The 20,572-nt window shown below is 38.2% G+C and overlaps 1 pseudogene; it reads left to right on the top strand.

Moving 5' to 3' along the window:
* The first annotated feature begins 5,902 nt into the window (after positions 1 to 5,902).
* Positions 5,903 to 20,350, top strand: LOC137003911 (zinc finger protein 729-like; annotated as a pseudogene).
* The last annotated feature ends 222 nt before the right edge of the window (positions 20,351 to 20,572 follow it).

Here is a 20,572-nt window from a genome sequence, read left to right as displayed (position 1 = left end):
ATGGAGAACTGTCCTCATATTATTTCTTTATGATGCATTTAAAAGTTAATGGCCATTCGAATATTTATAAAAGTCCACCTTGGTATTTGCAGATGAAAAATAACACGGATAACATTAAATATATATTTTCTATCGGGTTTAACTGATTATTAGTGACTCAAACCTCTCAGCGTCGATCACGCATATCTGCCATATTTTGTATTTTTTTAACACTTTTTACTCGTGTTTGTAGTTCTGAACTGAATCCTCGTCCAATGTGCAATGGGTTGTAGGCAATATTAGCCTTTATAGTGTGCACGGATCCACACTTCGAAAATTTACCGGAAATAGAAGACCATCCAGGGACTTTTGGCATACTCTTTTCAACATACTATGCTTTGGGACACACTTATTTTAATCTCACATACTATTTAGGATGGATAGTATGGACATTGGAACACAGGCTTAGAGAAACCTGTTCATGCTTTCATCACCAGCTGGGTGGATTATTGTAATGGGTTCCTCACTGGCCTTCCCAAAAAGACTATAAGTCAGCTGCAGCTCGTACAGAACGCTGCTGCCAGGATTCTGAGCAGAACCAGAAAATATGAACACATTACACCAGTCCTCAGGTCCTTGCACTGGCTTCCAGTTGCATTTAGAATTGATTTTAAAGTACTGTTACTTGTTTATAAATCACTCAAAGGCCTAGGACCTCAATACATGGCTGATATGCTCACAGAATATAATCCTAACAGATCACTCAGATCATTAGGATCAAGTCATTTAGAAATACCAAGGGTTCACTCAAAGCAAGGAGAGTCTGCTTTTAGCTGAGATCAGATGTGCTCCAACATTATTTACATTCAAATCCAGACTCAAAACACATTTTTTATCTATGCATTTACTGATTGAGCACTGTGCTATGTCCGAACTGCTTGTACTTTATTTTATACTATATTTTTATTCTTTTAACTCTTTTTATTTCATTTTTAATGCATTTTATATATTTTATGTATCTTTTTATTTTCTGACTTTTAATGCATTTTATATCTTGCTGTTTGGTTGAAAGAGCTGGGAGAATTAGGAAGTATGTTTTAGGACGTTTTTTTTAGAGTTATCCCTGGATGCAGCTCTGTATAGAGTTAATCCATGAAGATTTGTCTGTAAGGGTATTGTTTAAACGCACAGCTACCTGATAACGTTAGACATATAAAGTTCCCACCTCAATAATAAAGCTGTGAATTTTTAGTGCAAGTGCATACAAGCATGTCTGCTTCATAATACAACATAAAAGCTACCTTTTAGTGAGCAATTATGCCGCCCTCGCCGGTTTTAAATCTGATACATATCCGAACATGTCCAGAGATTGGATATGTATCGGAATTAAAACCAAATTTGGAAGTGGCTCAGATCGGATGCGAAAAAATTGGATCTTGTGTGGATTTTTGTGTTTACACGTGTGCACCTAATTCCGATCTGTCAATTGTGAGCAAATTATCAGATTTTTTGTGCCAGTGTAAATGCAGCCTATGTACATTGTTGTGGTATAATTGTACCCTTATACTTAGCGCACCTTTTTAAGGCTGCAGACCACGATTTTTGGCCCTCTAGCGGTTAATAAACAGGACTGCACGTGTCTTGCTGAAGAACATTGTAGCCGGAGCTATTTTTCTCCATGTATGTCTATAGCAAGTCACGCAGTTACTGTGATACTCTGCGGCTGGTCCTACCAGTCCGGTCTGAATATAAACACTCATTATAAGTGTACCATAATGATTCAAGGTAAGACAAAAACACTGTTTAGAAAATGGATTCATGTTGTACATTCTCATCATATAATTTTTGAACACAAAAAAAGTTAAAAAAAAAAAAATAAAAAATAAAAGGTTTTAGCTAGTAGCTGATGTTAGCAAGAGAGATCAACCTTGATATAGTGATCACAGGCAATCAAGTGTATCCATTCAGAAGAGCAGTAACGAAGCACAAAGTTTCTCGCATTTTTATGTTTCAACAGATGTTGAGAGCAACCCAGAGTGCTCAATTCCTAATTGGCTCTAGAGGACCAATGAAATATTAAAAACTTAATTATGTTGTTGTCAATGTGCTTTTTGGTATTTCTGAAACCTGCAGCTGTAATTTGTCTTTTTTTTTTTTTTTTTTTTTTTGCCAAAACTTTTGTCAAATACCTTTGCATAAAAAAAAAAAATATTTTCCTCATATTTTGATGGTTTAAGCAAAATTATAGGGTCATATATAAATGTGTGTGTGTGTGTGTGTATATATAATCATGACATCTAATGATGGTGGGAACTAGACACAAAGACAAGGAAACTATGTCCATAATGAAAGAGAAAAAAGCCAAGACATCTGTGTTGAAACTGGTTCTGATCCAATTCTGATCCATTTTTAAAACATTCAGAAGAATTCTAATTCCTTCCAAGATCATAGTTGGAGATAAAAGACAGCCTGAGCATTTGTATAAAATATAAGTAGTGTAGAATATTTGTATTTAACACACAGTAACAAAAAATGTTAAAGAAAGAAACTGTTCACCCATTCCATCCCATATAGATCCCATCCCAAATTATTTTCCCGCCTATCGACGCTTCACACTCCAGTCCAATGGGTGGCGGTAAGACACATGCGTATGTTTGTCAACCACCATTAAACCGCAGAGGAAGAAGATTAGTTGGGTTGTGACACTGACTACTAGAGGTGTGCGATACCGCTAGATTTGGTATCGATCCGATACCAAGTAAATACAGGGCCAGTATCGCCGATACCGATACCAATACCGATACTTTTTAATAATTAAGGTGGATGCATCTTCAACCTAAATCTAAATGAATTTTCATGACTTTTAATTTGTTTTTGTGATTTGCATTTTGGGTTATTAATCAGTACTACAAAAGCTTTTGTTCAGAAACAACTTTTGGTTACTTCTGTTTTATTTAAATAAAGTTACAAAATGATTACTTCACAAATATAAAAAATGTAAAAACAAATTCTCTTTTCAAGTAGCATGTTGACAAAAAATGTTTCTCCTCTTTAGTGCACTTCTTTTCAGGATTTTTTTCTTAAATAAACAAAGTCAAAGTTTTACTTCACAATAAATATAAAAAATGTAAAACAAATTCTCCTTGTAATACGATATAATGAGAACAAAATAACGTTTCTCCTCTTTAGTGCACTTCTTTTCAGGATTTAAAAAAAAAAAAATAATCATAAATAAAAACCAATTACTGTAAATACAAAATATAAAATGTAAAAATTAAACAACACCCAAAGCCTTCAGTTCAAAGAAATACTCCCAGAATCCCCTGTGGTCCCTGTTCCCCTGTGCAGAAAAGAGGTTTTGGTTAGAGGTTTTTGTTCAGGAACAGAATCATGTTCACATTTTTTGCCTTTATTGCAGATCGCCTGTGACTAATTAACTGTCCTGCCTTTGAAAAAATCCTCTCAGCTGGCACTGATGTTGCAACCACTCCCAGGTTTTTCTTCGCAAGTTTGCTAAGAGAGGGGAATGTTTGTGCGTTGTTTTTCCACCAAAGTAGTGTATCCTGATTACGAGGAATTGGCCTCTCTTCTGAGTACCTGCGCAGTTCAATTAGTGCATCTGTGCTAGTTGTCCGATGCCGCTGAGATGCAAGGACCTGAGAGTCAAAATTTTCCCATATCCCACCTTTTGCTGCAGGTGGGGATGCAGGAGCCCCTGCAGACAAGCTTGAACTAGTTGTAGGGGCTGAAGCAGAGCTGGTAGCAGAGCTTGTGGCAGAGCTGGTGGCAGAGCTGGTGGCAGAGCTGGTGGCAGAGCTTAATCCAGATGTTGAAGGTGCTGAGGTCTCACTCATTGACTGCATTTCTGTAATGAGTCGAGCTTTTACAGGCTCAACATTTGCAGAGTCACGGAATCCCAGGTTTTTAAATCGAATGTCCAGATAGGTGCTGACAGCAAGACCATAAAATGTCTCAATAGACCTGAAACGATGATGGCATTGTGCTGACAGCTCAGCAGCTAGCTTGCTACCTTGTCGCTCAGAAGCTAAAGCAGTTCTCAGGAGCACTGAAACCAGGGGAATCACCTTCGAAACTGAAACATGTTTTTCAGTAGATACCTCCTGGTTGCTTCTTCAAATGGTCTCAGTGCGTCAATAGAGAGACTGATAACAGACCATTGCTCCTCATTCAAGCAAAGCGAGCTCTTGCCAAGTAGACAGAGAACTGTGGTAACTGCCTCTTTTTGCTCCAACAATCTCTCCCACATGTAGAAGACAGAGTTCCACCTTGTCTCAACTGCTTGAAGGAGTTTATGTTCAGGGAACTTCTGCTGCTTTTGGATTTCTTTTAGCTTGTCTGCAGCTCTAGTGCTGTGGTGAAAGAAAGTAACTATAGCACTACTTCTCTTCTGGAGTTCTAGTATGTCAGGGTGAGCCTTGAGAGAGTCTTTCACCACCAAATTTAAAGTGTGTGCGAAACATGGGTAGTGTGACCAACCAGCTTTACGCACAGCAGCAACCATGTTGGCGCCATTGTCTGTTACTACAGCCTGAATCTTTTCTGAAATGCTCCATTCTTCCGCAATTCTGGTTAACTGCGAACAAATATTGTCTGCAGTGTGTTGTCCAGAAACAGAGCACGTTTCAAGCACGTATGCCAGCATTTGCCAGTTTTCATCTATGATGTGGCATGAGACTGTTAAATATGCCTCTGTCGCTGTTGATGTCCACATGTCAGTTGTCAGCACAACATTGTCCACACTGCTTAATGCCTTTCTGACCTTAGAGGAGCACTCTTCATAAAGTGCAGGTAGTTTCCCCTCCATCAGAGTTTTCCTACTTGGAATTTTGTACCGTGGCTCAAGTGTCTTTACAAAATTCCTGAAGCCGACATCTTCCACTATGGAAAGAGGCTGCAGGTCCTTCACAATCATTTCTGATAGGCGCCTTGTAATATCCACTGCTCTTGGAGAATCAGCTATTGATAAAATAATAAATAATAAAAATAATTAAGTCTGGTGCACATCTACGTGTAGTTTAAATATAGAAACTAGTATCCCTTTCACAGCTAACACAAAAAGGGTAATTATATTCAAATATCAAATATGACCTACATTATATTCAGTATATTCGTTTCAGTTCCAGTAAATGTATTCATTTAAATAACACGCTTCAATGGAATTAATGTATTACTTCTAGGTCTTAGCATAATTCTTAAGTTGACTAAAGTAACAAATGACCAGTTATTAATTATTATTAACTAATGCTGAAGATCCTAAAATATGTCTTTCATCACTCTTATCTACCTGGATATTCTCTGCCAAACTGAAATGCCTCTGGCAGTGACTTCTGCCTCTGAGTCGCGGGTCTGTCGGGGCCAGGGGGTGGGGTAGGGGGATTTTTCTCCTCCTCTCTCCGTTTCTGCAGCTCTGCATTTTCTGGTCCGTGATTTTTCATATGTTTGTACAAATTAGTTGTATTGCCACTGTATTTTAAAGACTTTCTACAAATGGTACAAGTCGCTGTTGTCTCATTTTCGGCCTGAAAATACAGCCATACAACGCTCCTCTTTCTCTCTGCTGCCATTCTCCGCCTCTGACTGACTGCTGTTAGAAATGCGCGGCTGAGAGGCGCGCGCCTGCTGGTGGTAGCGCTAGTGGTGAGTCACGTGACGGTACAACACAGGAGAGGGGGAGGAGAGCAGTGTCGAGCACGAGCAGCACTCTTGAGAGCTTGCTCTGCTCTGTGACAGCAGCAGCATTTTGACAAACACGGCCAGGTCGCAAAACGAGAGAAACTGAAACTTAAGTATCGATATTTTCACGTTGGTATCGATCAATACCGATACCAACGTTGGTATCGATATTATCGATATTAGTATCGATCTGCCCACCTCTACTGACTACTAACTGTTAGAAGTGTAGCTAATTTTAGTAGATGGAAAGATATATGTTGAATCAGGTCAATAAATCATCCTCATAGACGCGAGTAAGTTTGAAGCAAGCAGGAATATCTGGAGGAGAATCAACTGAACTGAGATCTGCTGCTGTGAAGATGGTGTTTGTTAAAGAGGAGAGTGAGGAGGACATGAGTGAACCAGAACCCTGGAGAATAAAACACGAGGAACAAGGAGGTTGGTGTCTATTCTTCATTCATAATTAATAACTGTTGTGCTACATTCAGTCTTGAATTATTCAATGTAAATACATAGCGTAAATTAACGTTAAAATGTCTTAAATCCACGTCTTAAAATACAACTAAACAGGCAGCGATACGATTTATATTTTATTTTGCCTCGTTAGATCGCATTATAGTAGCGCGAAAGCTTGCGGATTTACTTTGCTCATCCACAGAACTGACGCGCGCTCTCCACTGCTGATTCTCCTCTCTCTCAGATATTGTGTTCGCTTAAACTGTGTCCTGTGCACTCGTGAATGTCTCCGTGTTCTTGCACTAGAAATACATTATTTTTGCTTTTGGATAAAAGGTTGTCAAACGTTATTACCAGTCAAAGTAGACGACTGACTGATCGATGAAAATGTCTCATTGAAACTTATTGGCTGAGAGCAGGGGCGGACTGGGACAAAAAAATCAGCCCTGGCACTGTAGCCACACCAGCCCACATTACCACACCCACACAGCCCCACCCACGCGCACTTCCAGGTGAAAAAAGTACACTTCCATAATCTACTTAAAGGGATAGTTCACCCAAAAATGAAAATTTGATGTTTATCTGCTTACCCCCAGCGCATCCAAGAATTAGATGTTTCTTCAGTAGAACACATGATCATTTTAAACTCCAACCGTTGCCGTCTGTCAGCCGTATAATGTGTGTCAATGGGAACTTCTTAAATAAAGTAATACATTTACATTTACATTTAGTCATTTAGCAGACGCTTTTATCCAAAGCGACTTACAAATGAGAGTAGTAGAATCAATTAAATCAACATGAGAACAACAGTATGTAAGTGCTGAGTGAAGTCACAGTTATGTCAGTAAAGTGCTCATAGCGAATTTTTTTTTTTTTTTTTTTTTTTATATATAAATAAATACACAGATAGGAGAAGAATATTAGTCAAGGTAAGTGCTAATACTACTGGGTCAAGTACTGACGAAAAAGATACGTCTTTAGCATTTTTTTGAAAATGGCTAGAGACTCAGCTGCTCTGATAGAGAAGGTCCGTGAGAGTGATTTTGTGCCCCTATGTGATGGCACCACAAGGCGCCGTTCACTTGCAGAACGCAGGTTTCTGGAGGGCGCGTAAGTGGCGCGTTCTGGAGGGCGCGTAATAGTAAATAAAACTCGCTTAGACAAATCAAAAATAAAACCATGTGGCTCGTGACGACATATTGATGTCCTAAGACACGAAACGATCGGTTTGTGCGAGAAACCTAACAGTATTTATATCATTTCTACCTCTAAAACGCCACTGTGTCCAACTGCATTAGCATTCGCTTAATGAGGTCTGATCGCACTTTGACAACGGCAGTCATGTCTTACGCTTATACTTCAATGAGTGTGAGACATCACTTCCGTTGTCGGAGCGCAACACTTGTAACCAATTTTCACAAAGCAATGGCATTTTAAAATATACGGGGGTTGTACGCTAAGCTTACAGCTGTTTAATACAAAAACAAGCTGTATTTTCTGTTTTTTCTTAACTTTATTGCACTACTGTCCTCCGCTGCAGCAGCCGAATTTAAATCCTTTGAAAAGAGTTTGGTTAATTTTAGGCATTTAGCAGTGTTGGACTAAAGGGTAGGGCTGTGACGGTAGGTGTGACAGCCATGCCACCGCGGTCGTGGAGTGTGACAGGTCACGTTAACCGAAAAATTTCCGTCCCGTCAGTTTTTTAGCAGTGATGGAAAAATCCATCAAAGTCCATCAAAATGATGGCGAAACGCAAGTCTAATGCAACCTGATTGATTTTTATATATAGGTCCAAGTCAAGTCTCAAGACTTTGAGGTCCAAGTCAAGTCTCAAGACTTTGAGGTCCAAGTCAAGTCTCAAGACTTTGAGGTCCAAGTCAAGTCTCAAGACTTTGAGGTCCAAGTCAAGTCTCAAGACTTTGAGGTCCAAGTCAAGTCTCAAGACTTTGAGGTCCAAGTCAAGTCTCAAGACTTTGAGGTCCAAGTCAAGTCTCAAGACTTTGAGGTCCAAGTCAAGTCTCAAGACTTTGAGGTCCAAGTCAAGTCTCAAGACTTTGAGGTCCAAGTCAAGTCTCAAGACTTTGAGGTCCAAGTCAAGTCTCAAGACTTTGAGGTCCAAGTCAAGTCTCAAGACTTTGAGGTCCAAGTCAAGTCTCAAGACTTTGAGGTCCAAGTCAAGTCTCAAGACTTTGAGGTCCAAGTCAAGTCTCAAGACTTTGAGGTCCAAGTCAAGTCTCAAGACTTTGAGGTCCAAGTCAAGTCTCAAGACTTTGAGGTCCAAGTCAAGTCTCAAGACTTTGAGGTCCAAGTCAAGTCTCAAGACTTTGAGGTCCAAGTCAAGTCTCAAGACTTTGAGGTCCAAGTCAAGTCTCAAGACTTTGAGGTCCAAGTCAAGTCTCAAGACTTTGAGGTCCAAGTCAAGTCTCAAGACTTTGAGGTCCAAGTCAAGTCTCAAGACTTTGAGGTCCAAGTCAAGTCTCAAGACTTTGAGGTCCAAGTCAAGTCTCAAGACTTTGAGGTCCAAGTCAAGTCTCAAGACTTTGAGGTCCAAGTCAAGTCTCAAGACTTTGAGGTCCAAGTCAAGTCTCAAGACTTTGAGGTCCAAGTCAAGTCTCAAGACTTTGAGGTCCAAGTCAAGTCTCAAGACTTTGAGGTCCAAGTCAAGTCTCAAGACTTTGAGGTCCAAGTCAAGTCTCAAGACTTTGTACTATTTTTATCAGTATATTCAAATGCAATTTAACATGGTATATCTGGATATTATATGCATTATCAAATACTTGGGCAAAAAAAACAAAAAAAAAATGAAAAGGACATGTACTTCTTGAAAATCGACCACATGCAAGCATCTGCAGCTGTGCAACACATGTGGTGCTTCATGCCATTGTGTGAGGTAGTAAATAGAGAACGTTATCAGATATGTCACACCAAAAGACTTTATAGACTTGGGGTTAGTCAAGTCTCGAGTCGTCTCGGGTTAGTAGTTCACGAGTACATATCAAGGCACAAGTTGTTTATTTGTGCGACTTAAAGAAAAATAGGCTAATTTTCCAACTCCCCTAGAGGTAAACAGTTGAGTTTTACCATTTTCGAATCCATTCATCTGATCTCCGGGTCTGGCGGTACCATCACCTACAGAAGAGTAAAGTTTTAAATAGGAAAAATATTGAAACTCTTTGGTAATTTTTGAGCGAGATGCTATTGGTCTCATCAGGTTCAATGAACTATGCTAAGCTATGCTAAAAGTGGTACCGCCAGACCTGGAGATAGGCTGAATGGATTTGAAAACTGTAAAAACTGGTTAAATGTTACAGGACACTAATAAAAATCTAGGTATGATGACGTGTGTAATGGTGTAGTAGTGGTGTCCCATTTCTTAGGGGAATATTTTCACCCCTACACATTGCTGCTCTGTTTCATGGGGCAAGGGGAAAGGCGAAGGGGTATCAAATACAATTCGGATTGGGCCTAAGACTAACTCTTAGTCCACTTTTAAATAAACTTTTCCTGATAATTTACTCACCCCCATGTCATCCAAGATGTCCATGTCTTTCTTTATTCAGTCAAAAAGAAATTAAAGTTTTTGATTAAAACATTCCAGGATTATTCTCCTTATAGTAGACTTGAATCGGCACCAAACAGTTGAAGGTCAAAATTAGTTTTACTGCACCTTCAAATTGTTCAAAACGATCCCAGTTGAGAAATAAGGGTCTAATCAAGAGAAACAATGGAAAAAAAAAAAAAAAAAATGAAAATTATATAAGTTTTAACCTTAAATGCTCATCTTGAACTAGCTCTCTTTTTCTTCTCCTCTATTTGAGTTCCAGCAGTGTAGACACTGCAAAGCATATTACTGCCCTCCACAGGTCAAAGTTTGAACTAATTGTTATATACTATTGAACTAGCATATTGCATATAAAAATTTGTTCAAACTTTGACCTATGGAGGGCAGTAATACACTTAGCAGTGTCTACACTGCTGGAATTCAAATAGAGAAGAAGAAGAAGAGAGCTAGTTCAAGATGAGCATTTCTGGTTAAAACTTATATAATTTTCTTTTTTTTTTTTTTTCCAGAAAATGAGCGATGGTTTCACTAGATAAGACCCTTATTTCTCATCTGGGATCGTTTTGAACAATTTGAAGCTGCAGTGAAACTTGACCTTCAACTGTTTGGTGCCCACTGAAGTCAACTATAAGGAGAATAATCCTGGAATGTTTTCATCAAGAACTTTAATTTCTTTTCGACTGAAGAAAGAAAAACATGGACATCTTGGATGACATGGGGGTGAGTAAATTATCAGGAAAAGTTTATTTAAAAGTGGACTAATCCTTTAAGTGCTGACTTAAGTGTGAACTAAGGACTACAATGATGTCAACTCAAAATGGCCACCCTCAACCTCTGAATCAGTCAATAGAGGGTATGCCCGTGACGTCACCGTCAGCCATTGTGACTGCGGTTCAGAGTTTCCGCTAGAAAAAAATGGTGCCGGTCAAAGTGACCGGCAGAGGTTTCGTTTTCCGGACATTTTGATGATATGCCAGTCAAATATCGCCTCTTAATTAGTCAAGTTGAGGAAAACTGAAAGCAGTTTATGTAACTTAAAAAATGACATAATCAGGCCGTATATGCAACATGTTTATTAGCCTAACTTTCAAATAGACGAAAAAAAAAAAAAAAAAAACATGAACGTCCGATTGGCGTCAATCAACCAATTGTTTTTTACTATGGTTTCACATTTCATAGTTTAACAAACCAACCCCCCCTTCCCCACATAAAATATCAGAATATTGTTTTTACTCAAGCAAACTTAATTATAAACTCAGTATGTCTCATTTAGCTGGTAACATTTAAATTGGCCACCGTGTTAAATGACTGTCAAATGAACTTGAACAAACAAATGACTAGGCCTATAACATTGTCTCGCGTCATTTTTGGCTACTTTTTACGCTTTTTTGCAGTGCTGAATTGTGCAGCTGCCGACTTAAAATCAAAACTTCCCAGTGTCTCTCCACAACTTGCAATGCGCATAAGCCGCGTAACCTTGTTCTCCGCAAGGCGACTACGCTGCTTCGTCTTGATCCGATTCTGCAGCGAGAACCCCCTCTCTGCAGGAACAATCGAGACAGGGATTACACAGGCTGTCTTGGCGAGCTTGGTCCACTCTGGATACATTTCGTTGAAATCACATATGAGGACTTCGCAGGCTGTGGAGAAATGCAATCCTCCATAGCCACGGAGCGCTGTCATGACAGCGAGGGCATCACGTTGCAGGCTTACGGTATCGATAAGAGGAGCGGTGTCCGCAGACTCAAGGCTTGTAAAATGGCAAATAATCCTTCTGATCGCTGGTTCTGCATATTCTTGGAGAGCTATAAGATAATATAATAGGTGAGAACGATTTATTTGAAATGCAACATGCTGTTTAAAAACTTTCAAACAGTCGATTCAGATTGTGTTAGGGGGGCGGGGCCGGGATTATTAGGCAGTTTTAATCTGACAATTTGACCGGAGAGATTTAATTTTGTCGGACATTTAATTTTTTTCCCCTGCCAATGTCCGGTAATTACCGGACAACAGAAACCCTGCTGCGGTTACACCCACTGAGTGGCAAAAGACTGAGTGGCAGCATTGGTTTTTATTGTTTTTATGTTACACTTTTAATTGTACACAAACTTATTTGGCAATACTAATTTCACAAGAATATTTCTCACTTTATACAAAATCGCACAGGGAATAAACACCTGTACTAAATAAATAGGCAACTGTCCTGAGTCTTTACCTTGAAAATAAAGCAATATGCTACCATTTAGCCTAGTTTGTAGGTTATGTTTATTTCCTTTTTTTAGTCATTTAGTCAATCGAAATTTTTTCTTAATTATTTTCTTAAATTACTATTTCTTAAGCATCAACAACGGTAAAACAAAGACTGTCACCTAACATCTGTTAAGAGAAAATATTTACAATGTTATCATTATTAATTAAAAATAAACAAATTACAGAAAATGAATAACAAAGATCGTTTTCAGATCAATAAATGTACATTTCAGTCAAAATATGTTGGCTTGAAAAGGCTATCCCAAGGCAGATCTCAAACTCAGATCTCTTAAAAGGACAGTTGCTCCAAGTGTCGTAGCATTATCCACTAGCCTATTTAAAATGCGCATACAAAACCTACTCATTAATGCAGACTATTAGGAAAAACTACGCTATCACAAGTGAGTTTTATGTGTAGCCTTTATAATTCACATTTCTGTTTTTTTTATTTTTTATTTTATTACAAGAAAATAACAATACATAGGCCTATTAAGAAATATTTTAAAAAGAAATACGGGGTATTAGTACTGCATTAAAGCGCAGTCCATGGAAAAAGTAAACACAATGTTTGAATTCATTTTAAACAGCAAATGCTTACACGCATGCTTACTTCATGTGGTGTGCACAGTACCCGCAGCGACAAAAAAAGCATTCTGGCTGAGTACCATCTGTACATTGTCGTGTAAATTAATTATCTTTTATTTTCCAATTGTCCCAATTGATTTGTGTCATTTTAATGTTTTCATTTTAGGTCTGGTGAAAGTGAAAGAGGAAAGAGAAGAACTGAATGAAATGGAGGAGAAATATCAGCTTCAGAAAGCTCATGATGACACCGCTGAAGAAAAACCATTGAGTTGCTCCAAAACTGAAAACAGTTGCTCACAAAGCAGCGTTCAAATAACAGAAGTCAGAAGACCTTTCACCTGCTCTCAGTGTGAAAAGACTTTTAAACATAAAAGAAGCCTTTGGAGTCATATGATAATTCACACAGGAAAAAAGCCTTATACCTGCTCCCAGTGTGGAAAGAGTTTTACACAGAAAGGAATCCTTACGTGTCACATGTTGATTCATACTGGGAAAAAGCCTTTCACCTGCTCTCAGTGTGGGAAGAGTTTTACGCAGAAAGGACACCTTAATGATCATTTGCTTACTCACACTTCAGAAAAGCCTTTTACCTGCTCTCAATGTGGAAACACTTTCAGACATAAAGGAAGCCTTAAGACTCACATGTTAATTCATACTGGAAAAAAGCCTTTCAGCTGTTCTCAGTGTGGAAAGAGTTTCACACGTAAAGAAATCCTCAAGAATCACATGTTAATTCATACTGGAATAAAGCCTTTCATCTGCTCTCAGTGTGGAAAGAGTTTTAAACAGAAAGCTCACCTTAATGATCATTTTCTAATTCACACTTCGGAAAAGCCTTTCACCTGCTCTCAATGTGGAAACACTTTCACACTTAAAGAAAACCTAAAGAAGCACATGTTATTACATGCCGGAATAAAGCCTTTCACCTGCTCTCAGTGTGGAAAGAGTTTTACACAGAAAGGACACCTTAAGGATCATTTGTTAATACACACTTCAGAAAACCCTTTCACTTGCCCTCAGTGTGGAAAATCGTTCACACGTAAGGCAAACCTTAAGACTCACATGTTAATTCATACTGGAATAAAGCCTTACATCTGCCCTCAGTGTGGAAAGAGTTTTACACAGAAAGGACACCTTAAGGATCATTTGTTAATTCATACTTCAGAAAAGCCTTTTACCTGCTCTCAGTGTGGAAAATCTTTCAGACATAAAGGAAGCCTTAAGTATCACATGTTGATTCATACTTAAAAAAGGACTTTTACCTGCTCTCAGAGTATAAACACATTCACACATAAAGGAAGAGAATTTCACCTGCTCTCAATGTGGAACGACATGAGAACTCACACTGAATAGATGTCTTACACACGTCATCTGTGTGAGAAGAGTTTTAAATAGAGCACAAGCTCATCTGCACCATTCTTAAAGCCTTGTTTACTCTGCACGCATCTGTGGTGCATTACGGCTGTGACGCGGTGCATTTTAGAACCGTCCCAGAAGGGGCTCGCCATGCCGCTTCGCTAAAGATCGGAGCCTCGCCTATTTTTGACGGATGTCGCTTCCAAGACGCACAGCTCAAATACAAAATAAAGTCAAAATAATCGCCCTGTGTAAACTCCCGTTCATATTTCACATCACTAGGTGGCCAGAAACTTACGACAAGTTGAAAAACTTTAAATTTCTTTGTTCTTGTTGTTGTCCATTACTGGACTTTTAAGTGTATTAACTTCATTAACAAAATAAAGTATGGCATAGCAATAAACATAATTAAACCAGACAAAATATAACAATTTAGTCATTAAAAACACGAAAAATCAACTAAAACAACATTGGACAAGCAAATCTAGTGGTCTCGCGAATCCAGCCGCTTCTGAAATGCTTCTGGTGTGAGTTGAGACCACGTAAAGGACAGAACAAAACCTTGCCGGAGCCGTAATGCGCCACACAGGCATGCAGTGTAAACGAAGCATAAACAAAGCTTTAATCTGCAGAAAGTCAATTTAAAGGTACAGTAAGCAATTTCTGAGAAACTGTTGAAATGGGATCGGACTGAGCCGCACAACATTCATCACCAATCAGCAATGGGGGTGGTCCACTCATAATGGGGGGAGGAGAGAGAGTGAGAAAGAGAGATGGCTGAGAGACATTACAAAAAAAAGAAAAAGCTCAGAGAAATATCACTGGAAAAAAGAAGGGTTTTGATTTTATCCATTCATTTACATGACAATGGCATTTTGGGGCCTAAAAATGCAAAGTTATAAAAACGTTTTTCAAAGGTTCAGGTTTTTGAAAATGATGTCCACCAAGAATATGGGAACGTTGTGTTATGTACTGTGAGGAGGTACAATTTATTGTTTTTACAGAACGTCTGTTTTCCAGAATTTTCTGTTCACTATACTGTACATATCTTACAAACAGACATGTAAAACATTGCTTCACAAATAAATGTACTTTATACATACGAATGTGCACATTCTTTCACTGTGTACTATAACATTGACTTTTCTGAGTACGGTTTTATAGATAACATGGATTGTGCCATGCTTTGAGTTGAGGATTTCTTTCACCTGGAGGAAAACAAACACTTTTAACATTAACATGACATACATTTTCCACAATAACCAGTTGACGGCTGCAGAGAATCACTCATGAGCTCATTTGCCATTTCTTCTCCATGTTATAGTTATTTTTGCATCTTTTGCTTTTGGATTTATTACAAAATGAAAATGAATATTAAAAGAAATCTTAGCAATTTTATTGCACTGGAATATGAATTTGCCTTTCAAAATGTAATTACCAAAATCAAAACAGTCCATAAACTATAAATCCTCAGGAAAACTTAAGTCAAGCCAGCTCGCGCGTCAATCTGAGAGATCAGCCTCCTTACCCTAAAGTGTCAAATTTCTCGGTTTGGCTTGATTGACAAACGTTCGGGCATGATTTATATACCATCGAAGCGTGCTAAAACGTTAGCACGCTTTGATCGATGGTTTGGAGATTGCGCGTTTCCTGTTCACATCCATGACAAAACAGCTGATTATTTACGAACGGAAGCTCACAGAAACGTGAAAAATGGTCTCATTTGAAAAAAAATATCCTAAGCTAAAAGATTATATAGTGTGACTTATTGAAGCAGCCCTTATCAAAAGAGCGGGGGTCGACTTCTATCTTTTCAAAACTGCGGGGGTCCTGACCCCCGTGCCAACGGCGCCCCTGAAGAATTTCAAGCTAAGGCTAGATTTTTATTGTGGATGGGAAACTGTCTTGAATAACTCCTGCATCATATTATGCAAACTATTTATGATGAACTACACAGATGCAGATATCATAACAATCTAATAATAAATGCACACACATAGTTCTCTGTTTTTGAAGCTGGTGCTGCTGCGGACTGAAGAGACTTTACAAAGGCTTAACACAGCACTGCCTAGGATTATTGGTATAACTCGAAGTCCTTTTCATTTCTTTGTGAAGTTTTTTTTTTTGTTTTTTTGTTTTTAAGTTACAGCTAAGCCCCCCACCCAGCCACCCATCCATCCATCCATCCATATTATTTTCCCTTCTCTCGACGCTTCACTCTCCAGTCCAGTGGGTGGAGGTAATTCACATGCGTGTGTTTGCCAACCACCATTAAACCTCAGAGGAAGAAGATTAGTTTCAGAATGATCTCTGGTGTTGTGGTACTGGCATAATACAAACTAGTATATACTTTTCTATCTACTATTAGTAGATAGAAAAATACATCTTGAATCAAATCAATAAATACCTGTAATATTTCCATCCTCACAGATGGTAGTAAGGTTTGAAGCAAGCAGGAAAATATGGAGGAGCATCAGCTGAACTGAGATCTGCTGCTGTGAAGATGGTGTTTGTTAAAGAGGAGAGTGAGGAGGACATGAGTGAACCAGAACCCTGGAGAATAAAACACGAGGAACAAGGAGGTTGGTGTCTATTTTTCATTCATATTTAATAACTGTTGTGCTACATTAAGTCTTAAATTATTTCATGTAAAAACAAGGCGTAAATTAACATTAAAATGTCTTAAATCCACATTTCGAAGGTCTTAAATGCAACTGAACAGGCTGATTTATATTTTTTTTTTTCGCGCGTTGCATTTTAGAATCGTTGAACTCGGGGCTTGTACATACTTTGTTTTTATGTTATCGTAATCTGTTTGTGTGGGCAAAGGTTTATCTGTTTTACGGAAATCTTCCTGTGGTATTCCATGGCGTTAATTTAATGACTTCATGTCGAGAGCGCGCGGATTTCCTTTGCTCGTCCACAAAACTGCAGTGCTTTCTTATGAATTGCTTCTTCTCTTAGATAGTACGTTGCGCTCAAATTTCAAATAAAGATTGTATTACATTGTTAAGCCAGTAGATGGTGACCAGTGACGGTTAATTTAATTGTAAATGATAGAGATTCGTTGAAAAACTCTGGACGAAACAAGTCTTCATTGATTAATTTCATTTAAAATAATAAATATTTTTAATAGACCCATTTGTGACAATTTAAACATTTATAAATAGACACATTTGTAGCATTAAATTGAACATTTTGTCAGAAACTCAAATAAATTACATTACGTTATTTTGTTTAGTTGTCTGTTTTGTTTGCAGGATCGTGGGAGAACGTGATCTGTATTTTTTCCATATTATTATAATAAATTAAGCTTAAAAGAATATATTTGCATCTAACTTATACAATTAGCATTGTTTCTAATATTAAAATGTACAATCTTAAAGACTATGATGAAGTCTTTATGCACATTAACAAGGCTTTAGGACAATCATAATGCATTATAGTCCAGGAAGACCTCTTTTTCTCACTGCCAAAACTGTGCCAAAATTCAGCTTTTTTTCCCTTTTCTGCCTGCCAAAAATGCAAATGCTTTGTAAATGTGCTTTGACATTTTAAATACAGGCCAACTGTATTTGAAACAGGTTTCAGAGTGCAAGTTTTTTAAACAATGCCTTTATTGTTTTACTGTGTAAATTACAAAAATGTGAATTTGTGAAAAGGGTGATTTCATGCGCATGCATATTAAAGGGGCACTATGTAATATTTTCTGTCCGCTAGAGGCCTATTCAAAACAAAGGCATAGCTTGATGACGGCAAGTTTAAGCCGGGAATTTTGGGACATGTGGTCTTCACCTCAACGGCTGGTTGAAAAGAATTGGGATAGGACTTGGGAAGAAATCATGTCCGTGGATGCGATTATTAACGTTACTGTAGTATGAAGCAGAGCAGGACCGAGTGTTGTGGGAGCAGAACGAGGCCGCTGGAGTGATTGCGCAACACACGCCTCATGAGCAGCAACACGCCTCATGAGCAGCATAACTTTTATTATGCCACAGTCGCCGGCGCAGCTTCTGCTATTCCGGTCATGACTACTACATACAATGCCTACTTCATCATTGCCTGTTTAGCCCCACCCACCGATTCACGCATGACATGCAATAGAATAGGTAGCCGAAGTAACATAGGCCTATGTTGTGCTAAACCAGATCGAGCTAGCAAGCAATAAACATGCCGTTGAGGATTACAAAATATTGTGCAGTGCCTGGACTCGACAGTAATGCAACAACATGTAAGTAACTGTGTTAATTCTAATGCCTGATCTGATATGTATTGATTCAGGCTACAGTCAGATGTTCTTTGTCTGTGTGTGTGTCAGTAAATCAAACCAGTGACTAACGTCAACTTGTGTTGTTTCTGAAAATAATCTGAAATAATCTGTTATTTAAAGATGATTAAATTATATAAAGAAAGCGATCAAAGAAAGCCCCCTTTGCAATCGTTGGAGTAGTGCGCGCTGAAGATATCAACCAATTTACAAATAGTTATAAACATTTGGGATGTTGTTAGTACTCAAGTGAACAAAATATATAATGCTGACCTAATGGTTTTTGGATATTTTACTGCAAAAACATTACATATTACACCTTTAAGTGTTCAGTCTTTAGGTGCGTAGTGATTTCAAAGTGACCTCGCCAAACTACTGGCCTGGAATGAATAATACAGTTTTTGTGGATCTGTTTTTACAATGTTGTCGTCTGTACTTGAAACTTTTCGAAATTGCAAAGGAAAACCTTCCATTTTTAGTACATTGTGGTGTAAACATATCCTAATGTCCTTTTATTTTCCAATTGTCTCAATTTATTTTCATCATTTTAATGTTTTCATTTTAGTCCTGGTGAAAGTGAAAGAGGAAAGAGAAGATCTGAATGAAGTGGAGGAGAAATATCAGCTTCAGAAAGCTCATGATGACACTGCTGAAGAAAAACCATTGAGTTGCTCCAAAACTGAAAACAGTTACTCACAAAGCAGCACTCAAATAACAGAAGTCACAAGTCTATTCAGCTGCTCTCAGTGTGGAAAGACTTTTAAACAAAAAGGAAGCCTCACAACTCACATGTTACTTCATTCTGGAAAAAGGCCTTTCACCTGCTCCCAGTGTGGAAAGAGTTTCACACAGAAAGGACACCTCAATGATCATTTGGTAACTCACACTTCAGAAAAGCCTTTCACCTGTTCTCAGTGTGGAAATACTTTTAAACATAAAAAAAGCCTTAAGAATCACATGATTATTCATATTGGAAAGAGGACCTTTACATGCTCTCAGTGTGAAAAGACTTTTAAACATAAAGGAAGCCTTAAGACTCACATGATAATTCACACAGGAAAAAATCCTTTTACCTGCTCCAAGTGTGGCAAGAGTTTTACACAGAAAGGACACCTTAATGATCATTTGGTAACTCACACTTCAGAAAAGCCTTTTACCTGCCCTCAGTGTGAAAAGACTTTCACACGTAAAGGAAGCCTGAAGAATCACATGTTGATTCATATTGGAAATAGGCCTTTTACATGCTCTCAATGTGAAAAGAGTTTTACATGTAAAGGACACCTCAAGAATCACATGTTAACTCATGCTGAAATAAAGCCTTTCATCTGTTCTCTGTGTGGAAAGAGATTTACATGTAAAGCACAACTTAATGATCATTTGGTAATTCACACTTCAGAAAAGCCTTTCAACTGCCCTCAGTGTGGAAACACTTTCACACGTAAAGAAAACCTTAAGAAGCACATGTTAATACATACAGGAATAAAGCCTTTCACCTGCTCTCAGTGTGGAAAGAGTTTTACACAGAAAGGACACCTTAAGGATCATTTGTTAACTCACAATTCAGAAAAGCCTTTCATCTGCTCTCAGTGTGGAAATACTTTCACACGTAAAGGAAACCTTAAGAATCACATGTTAATTCATGCTGGAGTAAAGCCTTTCAGCTGCTGTCAGTGTGGCAAGAGTTTTACACAGAAAGCTCACCTTGAGTATCATTTGTTAATTCACACTTCAGAAAAGCCTTTTACCTGTTCTTAGTGTGGAAAAACGTTCACATCTAAAAGAAGCATTTCACCTGCTCTCAATGTGGAATGACATGAGAATTCACACTGAAGAGATGTCTTACACACGTCATCTGTGTGAGAAGAGAGGATCTCATCTGCGCCATTCTCACTCTACAGTAAGACAATTTAAAGGAGCAGTAAGCAATTTCTGATAAACTGTTGAAGATGGCTCGGACCAAATGCCACAGTTTATTTTTTTTTATATAGATTATGAAAAAATAATTCTATAATTCAAATTATAAACTTTTGTGACTCACTATGAGTGCCAAGCGACGGTGTGTAAATCTTACAGGCAATGAAATTAAATCTGTGCTAAACTTATGTTTTGCCTCTAAATCATTTACAGGCGACTGAAATTGTACAAGCCATTTATATATATGTTGAGCTTTTTCAGTTGAGCAGTGACCATATGATTTTGAGATCCATCTTTTCACACTGAGGACAATTGAGGGACTCAAACACAACTATTAAAAAAAGTTCAAACATTCATTGATGCTCCAGAAGGAAACGCGATGCATTTAGAGCCAGGGGGTGAAAACTTTTGAACAAGAAGATGATGTGCAAGTTTTTCTTATTTTGTTTAAAGATCATATTTTTTCATTTACTACTTTTCAATTAGTGGAAGCAACAGAAGATTCTTGC

The sequence above is a fragment of the Chanodichthys erythropterus genome, chromosome 3 (genome assembly GCF_024489055.1).
Source record: "Chanodichthys erythropterus isolate Z2021 chromosome 3, ASM2448905v1, whole genome shotgun sequence".
Classification (NCBI taxonomy): Eukaryota; Metazoa; Chordata; class Actinopteri; order Cypriniformes; family Xenocyprididae; genus Chanodichthys; species Chanodichthys erythropterus.
This window is presented reverse-complemented; position numbering and strand designations above follow the sequence as displayed.